The sequence below is a fragment of the Schistocerca nitens genome, chromosome 5 (genome assembly GCF_023898315.1).
Source record: "Schistocerca nitens isolate TAMUIC-IGC-003100 chromosome 5, iqSchNite1.1, whole genome shotgun sequence".
Taxonomy (NCBI): Eukaryota; Metazoa; Arthropoda; class Insecta; order Orthoptera; family Acrididae; genus Schistocerca; species Schistocerca nitens.
In genome coordinates, this window is record NC_064618.1 from 49,573,217 (window position 1) to 49,589,743 (window position 16,527).

The 16,527-nt window shown below is 41.4% G+C and overlaps 1 long non-coding RNA gene across 2 annotated transcripts in view; it reads left to right on the forward strand.

Annotated features, from left to right (window-relative positions):
* Nucleotides 1-15,841, forward strand: part of LOC126259926 (uncharacterized) — a 35,067-nt gene extending 19,226 nt beyond the window's left edge. For both annotated transcript variants that reach the window (XR_007546576.1, XR_007546577.1), the window contains 3 exons: nucleotides 5,065-5,260; nucleotides 15,225-15,345; nucleotides 15,724-15,841. This is a non-coding gene — a long non-coding RNA (uncharacterized LOC126259926). The remainder of the gene's footprint in view (nucleotides 1-5,064; nucleotides 5,261-15,224; nucleotides 15,346-15,723) is intronic.
* Nucleotides 15,842-16,527: the final 686 nt, after the last annotated feature.

Genomic DNA, 16,527 nt, shown 5'->3' on the forward strand with positions numbered 1-16,527 from the left:
TCACCCCATTAGTAGATTCACCAGAGCTGTGTGAGGTATCTAACAGACATTGCTTATCTCAAACGTTTTCCACCCACAGTCTGTGTCTGTTCGAAACATAAGCCTCGTCATCTTTTCCGCCTTTCACACTGTCTACATTCACTCCCCAATGAACCATGGACCTTTCTATTGGTGGGGAGGCTTGCGTGCCTCAGTGAACAAATGGCCATACCTTAGGTGCAACCACAACTGAGAGGTATCAGTTGAGAGGCCAGACAGACGTGTGGTTCCTGAAGAAGGGCAGCAGTCTTTTCAATAGTTGCAGGGGCAACAGACTGAATGATTGACTGATCTGGCCTTGTAACACTAACCAAAACGGCCTTGCTGTGCTGGTACTGCAAACGGCTGAAAGAAAGGGGAAACTACGGGTGTAATTTTTCCTGAGGGTGTGAAGCTTTACTGTATGGTTAAATGATGATGGCTTCCTCTTGGGTTAAATATCCTGGAGTTAAAATTGTCCCCCATTCAGATCTCCAGGTGGGGACTACTCAAGAGGACATCATTATCAGGAGAAAGAAAAATGGCGTTCTATGGATCGGAGCCCGGAATGTCAGATCCCTTAATCGGGCAGGTAGGTTAGAAAATTTAAAAAGGGAAATGGATAGGTTAAAGTTAGATATAGTGGGAATTAGTGGAGTCTGGCGGCAGGAGGAACAAGACTTTTGGACAGGTGAATACAGGGTTATAAATACAAAATCAATTATGGGTAATGCAGGAGTAGGTTTAATAATGAATAAAAAAATAGGAGTGCAGGTAAGCCACTACAAACAGCATAGTGAACGCATTACTGTGCCCAAGATAGATGTGAAGCTCATGCCTACTACAGTAGTACAAGTTTATATGCCAACTAGCACTGCAAATGATGAAGAAATTGATGAAATGTATGTTGAGATAAAAGAAATTATTCAGGAAGTGAAGGGAGATGAAAATTTGATAGTCATGGGTGACTGGAATTCGAGAGTAGGAAAAGGGAGAGAAGGAAACATAGTAAGTGAATATAGATTGTGGGTAAGAAATGAAAGAAGAAGCTGTCTGGTAGAATTTTACACAGAGCATAACTTAATCATAGCTAACACTTGGTTCAAGAATCATAAAAGAAGGTTGTATACATGGAAGAATCCTGGAGATACTGGAAGGTATCAGATAGATTATATAATGGTAAGACAGAGATTTAGGAATCAGGTTTTAAATTGTAAGACATTTCCAGGGGCAGATGTGGACTCTGACCACAATCTATTGGTTTTGAACTGTAGATTAAAACTGAAGAAACTGCAAAAAAGAGGGAATTTAAGGAGATGGGACCTCAATAAACTGACAAAACCAGAGGTTGTACAGAGTTTCGGGGAGAGCATAAGGGAACAATTGACATGAATGGGAGAAAGAAATACAGTAGAAGAAGAATGGGTAACTCTGAGGGATGAAATAGTGAAGACAGCAGAGGATCAAGTAGGTAAAAAGACGAGGGCTAGTGGAAATCCTTGGGTAACAGAAGAAATATTGAATTTAACTGATGAAATGAGAAAATATAAAAATGCAGTAAATGAAGCAGGCAAAAAAGGATACAAACGTCCCAAAAATGAGATCGACAGGAAGTGGAAAATAGCTAAGCAGGGATGGCTAGAGGACAAATGTAAGGATGTAGAGGCTTATCTCACTGGGGGTAAGATAGATACTGCCCACAGGAAAATTAAAGAGACCTTTGGAGAAAAGAGAAGCACTTTTATGAATATCAAGAGCTCAGATGGAAACCCAGTTCTGAGCAAGCAAGGGAAAGCAGAAAGGTGGAAGGCTTATATAGAGGGTCTATACAAGGGCAATGTACTTGAGGACAATATTATGGAAATGGAAGAGGATGTAGATGAAGATGAAATGGGAGATACGATACTGCGTGAAGAGTTTGACAGCGCACTGAAAGACCTGAGTTGAAACAAGGCCCTGGGAGTAGACAACATTCCATTAGAATTACTGACAGCCTTGGGAGAGCCAGTCCTGACAAAACTCTACCATCTGGTGAGAAAGATGTATGAGACAGGTGAAATACCCTCAGACTTCAAGAAGAATATAATAATTCCCATCCCAAAGAAATCAGGTGTTGACAGATGTGAAAATTACCGAACTATCAGTTTTATAAGTCATAGCTGCAAAATACACACAAAATACAGATGAATGGAAAAACTGGTAGAAGCTGACCTCAGGGAAGATGAGTTTGGATTCCGTAGAAATGTTGAAGCACGTGAGGCAATACTGACCTTATGACTTACATTAGAAGAAAGATTAAGAAAAGGCAAACCTATGTTTCTAGCATTTGTAGACTTAGAGAAAGCTTTTGACAATGTTGACTGGAATACTCTCTTTCAAATTCTAAAGGTGGCGGGGGTAAAATACAGGGAGCGAAAAGCTATTTACAATTTGTACAGAAACCAGATGGCAGTTATAAGAGTCAAGGGACATGAAAGGGAAGCAGTGGTTGGGAAGGGAGTGAGACGGAGCTGTAGCCTCTTCCTGATGTTATTCAATCTGTATATTGAGCAAGCAGTGAAGGAACAAAAGCAAAATTCGGAGTAGGTATTAAAATCCATGGAGAAGAAATAAAAACTATGAAGTTTGCTGATGACATTGTAATTCTGTCAGAGACAGCAAAGGACTTGGAAGAGCAGTTGAAAGGAATGGACAGTGTCTTGAAAGAAGGATATAAGATGAATATCAACAAAAGCAAAACGAGGATAATGGAATGTAGTCGAATTAAGTCGGGTGACGCTGAGGGAATCAGATTAGGAAATGAGACACTTAAAGTAGTAAAGGAGTTTTGCTATTTGGGGAGCAAAATAACTGATGATGGTTGAAGTAGAGGATATAAAATGTAGACCGGCAATGGCAAGGAAAGCATTTCTGAAGGAGAGAAATTTGTTAACATCAGGTATAGATTTAGGTGTCAGAAAGTCGTTTCTGAAAGTATTTGTATGGAGTGTAGCCATGTATGGAAGTGAAACATGGATGATAAATAGTTTGGACAAGAAGAGAATAGAAGCTTTTGAAATGTGGTGCTACAGAAGAATGCTGAATATTAGATGAGTAGATCACATAACTAATGAGGAGGTATTGAATAGAACTGGGGAGAAGAGGAGTTTGTGGCACAACTTGACAAGAAGAAGTGACCGGTTGGTAGGACATGTTCTGAGGCATCAAGGATCACAAATTTAGCATTGGAGGGCAGCATGGAGGGTAAAAATCGTAGTCGGAGACCAAGAGATGAATACGCTAAGCAGATTCAGAAGGTTGTAGGTTGCAGTATGTACTGGGAGGTGAAGAAGCTTGCACAAGATATAGTAGCATGATGAGCTGCATCAAACCAGTCTCAGGACTGAAGACCACAACAACATGTTCACTCTCGTCCAGTCCTTGTCTCTTCTTTTCAACATACCTTCACATTTTCAGCCATATACCCCTCAGTCTTGCTCTGTGTTGTTTCTTTCACATCTCCATTTTGTGTCTCTTCTTGTAACCATTTGGTTTTCCATTCTATATAAGTGTCCACACCATCTCAGTCTCGATACCGCCATAGCCTTCACATTTTTATCCTCCTCTGCAAGGGTCCCTGTTTTACTTTTTCCCTTACATTTCCATTCCTAATCCAATCTTCTTTTTATTGCTGTCATACTTCTGAGAACTTCATTTCATACACCTGTAATCTGCTCACAATTTACCTTCATTACCCATGTTTCAGATGCATAGGTCTAAATTGGAATGTAGTGACTTCCATAGATCACTTCTTTGCATGTGTGAGACATCCTTGTTCCAAACCTGGTTTTTAATACTTGGCAAGAATGCTTCAGCCTGTCTGCCACATTCACTGATGGCTCATTCTTTCCATTTTCCTGTCATACTTCCCAAATACTTCATACTTTCCACCTATGATTGGTCCTCCTGTCCTTATTCTTATGGTTGGTTTATCTTTCTAGTTGTAAGCATGCTCTCACATTTGTTTACATTAAATTTCATCCAATACTGTTTCTTCCCAAGCATAGAGGTGTTCTTGAATATCCTCAGTTTCCCAAGATCATAGCCACCTACAAACACTATTGCTTCTGTCTCATCTTCTCCTGTTTCTTCTGCTGCCTTGGTCACTGTTGTCAAAGATCGCAATGGAGAGGAGAGCTGACAATACACTACACCGTTTCACAACACTTCCTCACTGGAACCGGTCTGTCCTTTCATTTCCGACTTACAAACAAATCAGACTTCCACAGTACCTCTCTTCACACTTCTGATCAGTTAAATATTAAGTGAACCATTTACTAACTATAAATTGAAAGTCATAAGCTTAAAGCTTCTTTAAAATATGATGATTTTGTCAAATGTCTTGGACACATTACACAAATCCTGTTGAATGAAAAATTTTATTCATAGTCAAAAATGCTGACAATGGAATTTTAAATCCCATATTCAGTGGAGAGGTCCCTCTGGAGTACAAACTGTGATTGCCTCAGAATCTAGTTGCAGACATTTGCTCATTCTTAAATACTTTGAATTTCCTTAACCAACCATTAGTTCATCGGTCAGTTACCTGTCCTATGTATGAGGTGTTCTGGCAGTGACATACTTAAGTCTGGAGAGACACCTTGTCATAGTGATGAGTGAAATATGTGTAGCTGTAACATCACAACATGCTTTTAATATTTAGCTCACAGTTCTAATTGTCTCATGGGAATTTTTACTTTTAGGACAGTTGACCGTAATAATCTCTCTTGAAGAGGCTAGAATGATACTGAACTGTTTGGATTTGTGTGGTAGTGAGTGCAGCACACACTGTAATGCTTCAGATTTTGAACTGTGCAGGGTTTCTTAGTTTCCACTAGAAAATGGTTAGAAGCTTGCTGTCTGTCAGATGTCATAAACCATTGCTTATCTATTGGAACAATATCTTTCATTGTCTTGTTTGCTAATTAAACGCACCTTAGATTCAGTTTTATTTTCAGAATTGTTAATCTGACATTATATGTAAGCTCATGTTTGTATGTTGTGCAGGTCGATGTTATGGTCTGACTGAGGCAAGAACTTGATTGCAGCAGCTGGCACAGATGGATCCTCACCACAACCGTTCGTGGTCGGCGTGCACTGACCCGATGGAATGACCATAGACATTGGCAAAGAGCACTTGTAGTGAGTGGATACTGAGCTGCAGTCCATAGAATCCATCAACTCAGATGGTAGTGATCGCAGGGTATGTTGTAACGTGCATTGGGAAGCCATTGCTGTGGGGAAAGCCCTCGTAACTCTTGGTGGAGGATTTATCAGATGACTGATAAATAAGCAGAGATAGGTCATGCACTGGTATGAAGAAACACCAAATTAATGAAAACAACAGCTTTTAAAATTCAAAATCAATTTTAAAATTTTGAATATCACCAACAATAAATATTGGGTATGAGACCTGTTCAAAAAATTTTAAACACTCATAATTTTCCATTAGTAGTGCATTGGAGCAAAATGCAGTTGGCATCCCTGTACACACCTATGTTTAATGTGTAACTGTCAGAAGTTTCATAGTTGTTGATCTGTCAGTTGTTGTTCAGTACTGTATTGTGTAGAATGTTGTCGCACAGTTTCAGAATTTCGAGAAAGCGGTTAGGCATGAAGAACATCTGTGTTAAATTTTGCATGAAACTCAAGAAAACCTTTACAGAAACACACCAAATGAGGATGGGAGCCTATGGTGATGAGTGCTTAAGCTATACTGTGTTGTGAATGATTCACACAATTTAAAAATGGGAGAGTGGAAGTTATGTTATCCTCGTTCAGGATTCCCTCGGACATCTACAGACTATACTCGTGTCAGGAATGTCGACGAAATTGTGCCTGCCTGTCAGACTGACTGAGAGATTGTAGAAGAATATAAGTTCAGTTGGATCATGTCGTTAAGTTCTGACACAGCATCTTGTAATGCATCGGGTTGCCTTGGAGGCATCACAGTTGTTTTCTGTTCCTTGTGTTGTGTGTATGAACAATCTCATTAGTCTCCAGTTTTGTGTGGTCATGTAATGTACTCACAATGGTCTTGAATATATACAGTGATGGAAATGTTAGAATGTTTAGTTCTTTGAAACCACATTTACACAATTCTTTTTGCTTCTTTTTAATGTAATTCAAATGGATTGCTTCTGTAATGTGAATATTCTCTTCATTCCTGTGATGGTTGAGTTCCCACATACTGTGATTCCATATCACATATATGGTTCAAAAAGTCCCTGATAGACAGTGCACAAGAGGTCTTGGTGAGTATACTGAGCCAGTGTTTTCATTGTAAATATCACTGAACTTAGCTTAATTGAAACAGAATGAAGATTTGCAGTGATAGATGAGTCAAAGATTTGCAGATGTTACATTGTGTCATCCAGCAAGAGATGTATGTATACTGCTTCTGGGAGTAGAAATGGTGTTGGAGTGATGTATCAGTTGTGGAGAAGTATTTCAAAGTGGACCATACACAATAAGTAAAAGGCAAACGTAGAAAATTTTTGTGAACAAAGTTCTTGAATTTTTTGAATACTCATGCACTGGACTTTGATTCAAATATCCTGAAACCTAAAGTTTTCTTGTTTGTGTATAGTCATTTGTCACTCAACTGACAAACTATTGTAATTTTCAATACTGAATGAAATAATATGATTCTTCACATTCTTGGCCAATAAATTTAATGTGAAACTTTGGATCACCATAGCCATCCTTTTCTGAAAGCATTGCTTACACAATATGGGATAGTCTTTAAAGTGCGTGTTTTGCGTACCCAAATCTGCTCACAGTAAAGATATCTATTGGCACCCACCTTAACTCAAATAAGACAGCTACACTACAAATGTAGACCAGACATTCTCTAGCAGCTGAACACATGACTACCAGTGCTTAAACAGATGTATGCAGTGTTCTATTTTTATGAGGGTCTGTTCGTAACTTGTCTGAGTGTAATCAGGATTTTAAGTTTCTGTCTAAATAATAAAAACCAGAACTCGTGTGTTTTATTTACAGGGGTTGAATCTGCTGAGCTTGTTTGGGTTTGTAATTGCTTTGTCATTGAAGCCTGTGAAGCTGCCAGCATTGGAAACCTCTTGAAGCATAGTCTATTGACCATACTACAGAATTCAAAGCATGCAAATAATCACTGTACAATCTACAAATAACGGGTTTCTCAGATAACGCTTCTGAAAGATTGCCATTACAGAATTATTTAACTGCAAATATTGGTAATAAAAACACTCAATTTATAAACCAACATGAATTACTTTCTTCAGCCATACTTCAAAAGAGTGTATATTTCCAAGCCAAATTTTACGAGGATAATAAATGTCAGCTTGATCAAATGATAAAACATAACTAAGATATGGGTATATAATTATGAAATTCTAATTACAGTATGAATGCTGCAGTTCATTCAAATCTCGTAAGCTCAGTGTACCCTACACACATACTTCCAGCTGATGTCAGAGCCTGAGTGATACCTCTCCGTTACATCCTTTGTGTGTTTCAATTAGTCTCAAGTTCTAAGCTAGCTTCCCTTAATATTGTAATGATTGTGGAGTTGGGTAAGTTAAGTTTGCATTATTTGTCATATGTTTTGGGTGCGGCAAGTGTAATGTGAAAGGTTATTTTAAAACTTCTGCCAATCCTAACATTTACTAGCTTTTGATTTGTTTAAAAAATAATTAGTGACATATGCGGTACTAAAAATAAATGCTTTCTCTTAGGATGTATAGCTTGTATTTTTCTACTATGGACTGTGAAATAGGTGTCAATGAGAAAAATTTTGAAATTGTGTGTAAGCTTTGTTGGAAACTGTTATAACATCAAGTTTAACACATATATTTCAGAGCGACACAACACATATAAGTCACAGAGTAAGTTGACAAGCAAGACATGTGTACACGTTAGCATTTGAATGAGCACTGAGTCCCAGTCTAGTGGCCACTGCTCGGTTGGCCGCTTAGGTGGCGCAGCTGCTGCATGGCTGGCAGACAGCGCCGCACGTAGAGGACGTGCGCAATTGCGCGGCGGCACTTTGAATGATCGGCGAGTCACAACACTTTTCCCCCCTTTGAAATTGTTGCACTGGTCTTGATGGAGGTGTCCAGGAGATGGCTAACATCCATAGGCGTTGTTTGACTCGCCGTAAAGTCTCAAGGAGGTGGCTTTCCGTATGGACGGAAGTGTCCCCGATGATAACGGGTTGAGATGACAGGAGACGTAGGGGTCGAATCTGCTGGAGCCCCATGCACCAATCTGCCCGATACGGCAAGTTCAGTTGATATGACAGGAGACATGGGTGATGTGTTGGCGTCCGTTGGAGGAGGAGGCGAGTAGATTTGCTCTGACAGAGGATGGTCATCCGGTTGCTGCATGGGCACGTCTCCTGGTGGCGTCCGTTCTTGTGCTGGCATTGCGATGACGGTGAAAGGGCTGCGTTGTGAGTATTGAGAGATGCCAAGATCCCGAGCGTCAGGTAGAGCCGAAGGTGGTGAAGCGGCATTCGGAACAGGCGTTGCTGGCACACGAGGCCAAAGCTGGTCCGAAAGACACACTGCAACACCCGTGTCCATCTGGATTTCATACAGGCGTCTGCCACGGTGTCTTAAGATGCGACCCGGGTTCCATTTTGGCCGCCTGCCATATCCCCGTACCCAGACGAGGTCATCGGCAGTGAACCGGCCAAGTGAAGGCACCCGCTGCCGTGAGATGGAAGGCCGCAGAAGATGAAGTAGCGTGCGGGGCTGTCAGCCATGTGAGAGCTCAGCCGGGCTGTGGTCGCCCATGGGGGTGAAACGGTAAGACGCCAGAAAATGGAGAAGCGCATCATCAGCAGAAGAAGAAGTCAGAAGTTTCCGCATCTGAGCCTTAAATGTGTGGACCAGTCGTTCAGCCTCACCGTTGGATTGTGGATGGAACGGCGGGGCCGTGACATGCATATCGCCATGACGAGCACAAAAATCCGCAAATTCAGAAGAGGCAAATTGCGGACCATTATCAGTAACAAGAGTAGAGGGGAGGCCTTCCAAAGAAAAAATGCGGGCGAGAGCACTGGAGGTTGCCGCAGTGGTAGGTGACGTGCAACGGACAATGAAAGGATAGTTACAGTAGGCGTCAATTACAAGGAGCCAATAAGTACCTAAAAAGGGTCCCGCAAAGTCAGCATGAATGCGCTCCCAGGGCTTCTCAGGCGAAGGCCACGGTGACAAAGATGACTTCGGGGCAGCGGCCTGTGATGCACAAGGGCCGCAGGCAGCGACCATGTGTGCTATTTCAGAGTCGATGCCAGGCCAGTACACATGATGGCACGCCACAGATTTTGTGCGAGACCCACCCCAGTGCCCTTGGTGAAGGAGGTGCAAGACCGAAGCACGCAGAGACGCAGGTACCACAACACGCGGCGAAGCATTGTCAGTGGCGAGGAGGATAACACCATCCCTAGCCGTGAGGCGGTAGCGCAAAGCGTAGTAGTTCCGCAATGGATCAGAAGTCTTAGCGGGCGGGTGATCTGGCCAACCCTTCTGAATACAGCGTAAAACCTGGGAGAGGGTAGGGTCAGAACCCGTAGCAGCCGCCAGCCTGTCCCCAGTGATGGGGAACCCATCCACAACCCGCTGCTCGGCAACATCCAGGTGGAAAGACAAAAGTTCGTCCCTATCGAATGCTTGATCAGGACCCATGAGAAGGCGAGACAGAGCACCAGCATTTGCATTTTGAGCCGTTGGCTGGAAATGAATCTCATAATTGAAACGAGACAACTAAAGAGCCCAACGCTGGAGGCAGTGTGCAGCCTTGTTGGGAAGTGACGTTGATGGATGAAACAAGGAAACAAGTGGTTTGTGATCCATAACAAGATGAAATTTTGAGCCATAGAGAAAAACACCAAACTTATGAAGAGCATAAATAGTGGCCAAAGCTTCTTTCTCAATTTGAGAATACTTTTGTTGGGCATCCGTGAGCGTTTTTGAGGCATAAGCAATGGGTTGTTCTGAACCGTCAGAAAAATGGTGCGCAAGGACTGCACCGACCCCGTACTGAGAGGCGTCTGTGGCAAGAACAAGACGTCGGCCAGGTCGATAAGTAGCCAGGCATGGGGCCTGTTTCAGCATAGTCTTCAATTTCTGGAAAGCCGCGTCACATGACATGGACCAGTGAAAAGGCACGTTTTTATGCAACAGGCGATGCAACGGCTGAGCCACCGAAGCCGCAGATGGTAAAAACTTGTGATAGAATGATATTTTCCCCAAGAAGGCCTGCAGTTCCTTAACAGATGTAGGGCGAGGAAGGTCATTGATCACAGCGACAGTTTACTGAAGTGGACGAATACCATCCCGAGAGAGTTGAAACCCCAAGTATGTGATAGATGACTGAAAAAATTGTGATTTCTGAAGATTACACTTAAGACCGGCAGTCTGTAAGACATGAAAAAGTGTGCAGAGATTTTGAAGATGTTTTTCAGTGATGGAGCCAGTGACAACAATGTCGTCCATGTAATTGATACACCCAGGGACAGGGAGCAATAATTGTTCCAAGAATCGCTGAAAGAGAGCAGGGGCGCTAGCAACCCCGAATGGCAAGCGTTGGTGTTGATAGAGGCCGAAAGGCGTGTTAAGGACCAGAAACTGCCAGGAAGCAGCGTCGAGAGGAAGTTGATGATAAGCTTCTGATAGGTAAATTTTAGAAAAATACTGGCCTCCAGTAAGTTTAGTGAACAGTTCTTCAGGACGGGGCATAGGGTAAGTGTCGATGAGGCATTGAGCATTTACAGTGGCTTTGAAATCGCCACAGAGACGAATATCACCATTTGGCTTAGCAACGACAATGACAGGAGAGGACCACTCACTGGAAGTGACAGGAAACAAGACCCCTGAAGTAGTGAGACGATCCAACTCCCGTTTTACCCGATCACGAAAGAATGGGCCGAGCCCGAAAAAACTTAGGCCGAGCAGTGGGTTTGAGCATAATATGAGTTTCAAAGTCGTTTGCACGGCCTAACCCAGGAGAAAAAAGGGACGAAAATGTCGTCGACAAGGAATCCAGTTGAGCATAAGGAATAGCATCAGAGACAATATTGACAGAGTCATCTATGGAGAACCCAAAAACACGAAAGGCATCAAAACCAAAAAGATTTTCTGCGTTGCTCTGGTCGAACACAAATATGGGACAATGCGAACAATGGATTTGTAAGATACCTCAGCATTAAACTGTCCCAAGAGAGAAATCTTCTGTTTATTGTTCGTCCATAATTGCCAAATGACAGGTGACAGGAGTGGAGAACCCAACTGAAGATACGTCTGAGAATTAATTATAGTGCCAGCAGAACCGGTATCCACTTGCATGCGAACATCTCAACCAAGGACTTGGACAGTGAGGAATAACTTCCCTGAAAGGGAAGAAGTGCAATTGACAGACAACACAGAATCAGAATCAGCATCATGTTCATGAACATCATGTATGCGGTCAGATTTGCAAATGGAAGACACATGGCCTTTCTTTTTGCAATTGTGACACACAGCCCAACGTTGGGGACAATCCTCACGTGAATTTTTCGTAAAACACCGCGGACATGAAGGAAGTTGCCGGGGGTTTTGCTGCAGTTTCTTAGTGGGTTGTTTAAGGCTAGGCCGAGGCTGCGCGTGGGAGCGCACTGCTGCCACGTCGGCCGGCGGGGATGCGCCACACGCGTCGTCAACAGTGCACAGAGGTTGTATTTCCCCGACATCACCCCACGCCTCTATTTGCGCCCCAGCGGCGCGAGAAATTTCAGAAGACTGCGCAATGGAGAGAACTTCATCTGGAGTCGGATTCGCCAACTGAAGGGCACGTTGCCGAACTTATTTGTCGGGCTCTGACCAGATAATAGCATCCCGTACCATGGAATCGGCATAGTATTCTTTGTGAACGTCAGTAACAAATTGACACTTTCAACTGAGGCCGTGAAGTTCAGCAGCCCAAGCACGATAGGATTGATGTGGCTGTTTTTGACAACGATAAAAAGCAACACGAGAGGCTACCACATGCGTTTGCTTTTGAAAATAGACAGACAGAAGTGAGCACATTTCAGCAAAGGACAAAGACGCAGGATCCTTCAAAGGAGCCAATTGCGACAACAACCGATACATTTGAGGTGAAATCCAGGAAAGGAACAGAGACTTACATGGTTGTTCGTCCATGACATGAAATGCCAAGAAGTGCTGTCGAAGACGTTTTTCATAATCAGACCAGTCTTCTGCTGTCTCGTCGTAAGGAGGGAAAGGAGGTATAGCCAACGACAAGAAACCCCCCGCATTTGACGCAGTGACGAAATCCTGAATTGCCGCTGTTAGAAGTGTTTGCTGTTCAAGGAGATTTTGCAATAGTTGCTCGACAGTAGCCATGGAACCCTGTGGGTCAACGGTGAAAAGGAAAAATCCCAACCTCATCGCCAATTGTTATAATGTCAAGTTTAACACATATATTTCAGAACGACACAACACATATAAGTCACAGAGTAACTTGACAAGCAAGACATGTGTACACGTTAGCATTCGAATGAGCACTGAGTCGCAGTCTAGCGGCCGCTGCTCGGCTGGCCGCTTAGGTGGCGCAGCTGCTGCATGGCTGGCAGACAGCGCCGCACGTAGAGGATGCACGTAATTGCGCGGCGGCGCTTTGAATGATCGGCGAGTCACAACAGAAACCATTAAGTAGTCCCTCAAATACCAGATGAAAGGAGGCCAGGTATTTGTGCACTGGCAGTTAAACTGCAGTTTCTAACTATAATACATCTTTGTTCCTCTAATATATGATTATACACGTTAATGAGCAGATTATGACAGTATTTTAAATTTTTACAGTTTGGCCAATAATTCGGTGAAACATTGAAAATCAAATTCTTATTGCCACTGTGTTGTAAATGGTACCAGATAACAGCATAGTAAGAAAAGGGTAATATCTGTTAATGTGACTGTTTGGCAGGTCAGATGGATTGTAAAAATTGATTGTAAAAATGTAGAGGCTTTAATTCTCATAGGCCTCTTGTATATTGTGGTAATATTATGTGCACATATCCCACAAAAAGTATCATACCTGAATATGCACAGGAAAAATGTGAAACTGAAATGCATATTTGATTAGGTGAAGTTTCACTGGTGTAAAAAGAGAGAACTTTTCCCAAGTAGTACTCTGAAATGTATGACAACTTTTACTTTGGGGATCATATGTTCCCAGTGTGAAGGGAAATGTCTCTTAAGATATATATTTGTTACGTATACTGACTTGTTTCACATGTTTCCATCATGACAGAAAGCATGAAGAGGTTTGATCTATGAGAACTGCATACTGCTGGGTTTAAAATTCAGGGTAATTCTGGAGACAATTGTGAAGCACTCATTCTCAATCACAGTCTTCGAGAAGAGCCTGTACTGGTTGGACTGGGAAGATGGCAAGATTGCCTCATGTCACAAGTTTACGGGGTAGAACTAGAATCCTCATGTGATCGCTCAAGTCACATTCACAGAATAAATGTCTAGCACCCTGCCATCCATCCATTGATAAGTCTCCGGTAGAAGCTGACATCTTTCTTCCTATTTATCTTAATTTACAGATGCGTAAAAAATTAATTAGTCAGTCTGTAGAATGCATAGTTTAATTCCCAAAGGGATTTGAAATATATTTGTTGATCACTGTATTTTTTGTGCTGAAAGGGCCCCACTAATCAGTGCCCCTTTAACTGTGGATTAGCTCTTCTCGGTGGACTTCTCCTTTTGTGTCAAAAGGTGCTGAAAGAAATTTGTTATCCACTGGAATAACAGATAGTTTGAACTCAATGTAATGCCTGTAATGGAAAAGTCCAGATGACAGACTTCATCTGCATGTATTCCAGTCAGACAAGAGGTTGCCTATCTGAGTCCATGCAGACAATTTGCACAAATATAACTTCATTCATTCTCTGGTGAGCATTGCTTTGACAATGTGATCAGCTCAGCTCCAAGGAGAGGAATGCTCCATCCAGCAGGTACAAGTGCCTGTTTATGGCTCGCCTCCCTTGTAGAACAGGATTGTTAAAACTCTGATCTTCACAAACCATAAAACACCTCTCGAAAGTGGGCTGCTTTCTACTACTACCTTATCATGCAAATGTCATTAGTCAGCCAGTGGAAAGTAGAGAAGTGGGACATCTGATCCCAGAATGTCACACTCTAAAGTAGAAGCCTAGAGCTTCCATATTTTATGGACATGTCAGATTATGTAATTCAGATAGTAAACACCAAAGAAAAACAAACCCAAAACAACACTAGCAAAGTCACAAAGCAAATGGTATTATCAGCTACGAGAACAAAACTGCTCCATCAATTATCTACAGAGGTAGACTGTAATAGAAATTAAACCTGTAGTGCTTTTACAATGAATATCTTGGTTGCATTATTGTAGCTCTTCATTACACAAGTTAACTCAAATTGCCCCAATTTTTTTTTCAAATTTACTGATAAATGCAGATTTCTGAGTTTAGAATTAACCTTGCCTGGTATTGGGCACTTTATACATTGCTGGGTTAAGGGTCTCCCGGAGTTACCTCTGTGCAGTTACGAAAGACATGGAAGAGAAAAATAGAGGCTTGTGATGTGCCTATACTCTAACCGACCACCCTTCCCAACTCTTTCAGTAGAATTCAACCAGATAACAAACTTAATTTCCATTGAATTCAGAATTATCTTCCACTTAAATCTCTTACCTGATCCATATTTTCTTCTAGTAATTAGCAATTACCAACCCAAAGTTCCTCAATACAAAAACAAACAAACAAACAAACACACACACACACACACACACACACACACACACACACACCGTGTTTCCTGAAGGTCACAAAACAGAGATCACAGTTTTTGTCTGGTCACAAAATCCAGTGACTGTTTCCTGCCTGAATATGGTGACCTTCATCTTGTAGTGAAATTATATAGCTTTCTCTGGTTGGCAATAATGTGCATCAGCATTTGATTGACTGTTCCTCAGTTTGAGCCACCTCATGTAACAATGAGGTTAAAAAAATTAATCTTGTTCCTGATCTGTTATGAAATTAAAAGCTGTGAAGTACAGCCCAGTCTGTCTGCTCCCTGATTACTGCAATTTAGGAAATGTACCCTAATCAGAAGACTGGCCAATCATTTCGTGAAATGAATTGTTTTCAGGTGGAGAATCCCTGTAAAGATGCTGCCTGCAGTGATCATTGTATGCTGGCCCCTAACAACTCTTACACATGTGCCTACCCTGTGGACAAGGAACTCAGTATCGATCAGAATTTGTGCAGAGGTGAGATACAAAATAGTTAAAAGGCAACTTGTTTTGTAATTACATCTGCAATTTTAAATTTCTGGGTTACCACTGGGAGCTTTCAGCTCACATTTAAACTAGGTGTAGTGTGTGCTGCTTCACTTGTATAGTCTGCACAGATTTCTTTTTTCCTTAATTGTATTTTTGTTTACAAATTGTAACTCCATCCAAACTTTGCCCATTGATAAAGGCCATAGAAGCATAGTATTTTCTCAGTGTACTTCTTGCCTAAAGATTCTGGTAGCTGGAGATAAAAGTTCTTGTTTTCATGCATTTTGCATTCTTGTAGAGATATTTTGATATAAACTTCAATCCCAAATTTTCAATTTATTTGGTAATTTGCTAATTTTTTTGCAGCAAGCAAACAACCAATCCCATAGTGTTCCTGAAAATGTATGCCTGTTTTGATTTCTGAACTCTTACACCTGTAATCAGGAGAAGGTACTAAGAACTGGACTTGAACACAATCTGCAGACCCAGGTTTCAAGAATGTACTGGTTTGGATAAGCATTCAACAATATTGTCTTACAATATTCCAGAATATGACAGTAATGAAAGATTAATTATCAGATATGCTTTTGACATCTTTTTTTATACAGTCACAAATAACATAACGGCACCTATTACATTGAATGAATGTAATTTTCCCACATGCACAAGGAATCTCTGAAGGTTATAAGGAAAAAAAAAGTGTGTCGAAATTTTGAAAATTTTTTTTAAAAAGGTAATAAAACCATGCATAACACAATATTTTTGTAAATAAGTGCCAAAAATTTGTGATGTATGATTGAATGTACTTTAGTAACATCTTCACGAGAAGCAATTTCTTGTTTGTCAATTGAATATGAAAAAGTTTGTATTCTTAACTTGTCTGTAGAAAATGCATACTAGTTGTTGTAATAATAAAAATTAGTGAACAGTTGAATAACACTGAAAATTCAGTAAAACTTCATGTAAGTTCGTGTCTTTCATCAAATAACCTTCCAAAAACCATAATGGTGAAATAACATAAATAAAATAAGGGGGGTCGGACTGTCCAATGACTCCAGTGACAGAGCTTGTGATCAGTTGTAGCGTACTAGTACATCACCAACACTGGAAGCTTCTCTTCACCTCAGTACACCTTACTACTTGAACATTGTTCTAGTAAATCTGATGTGG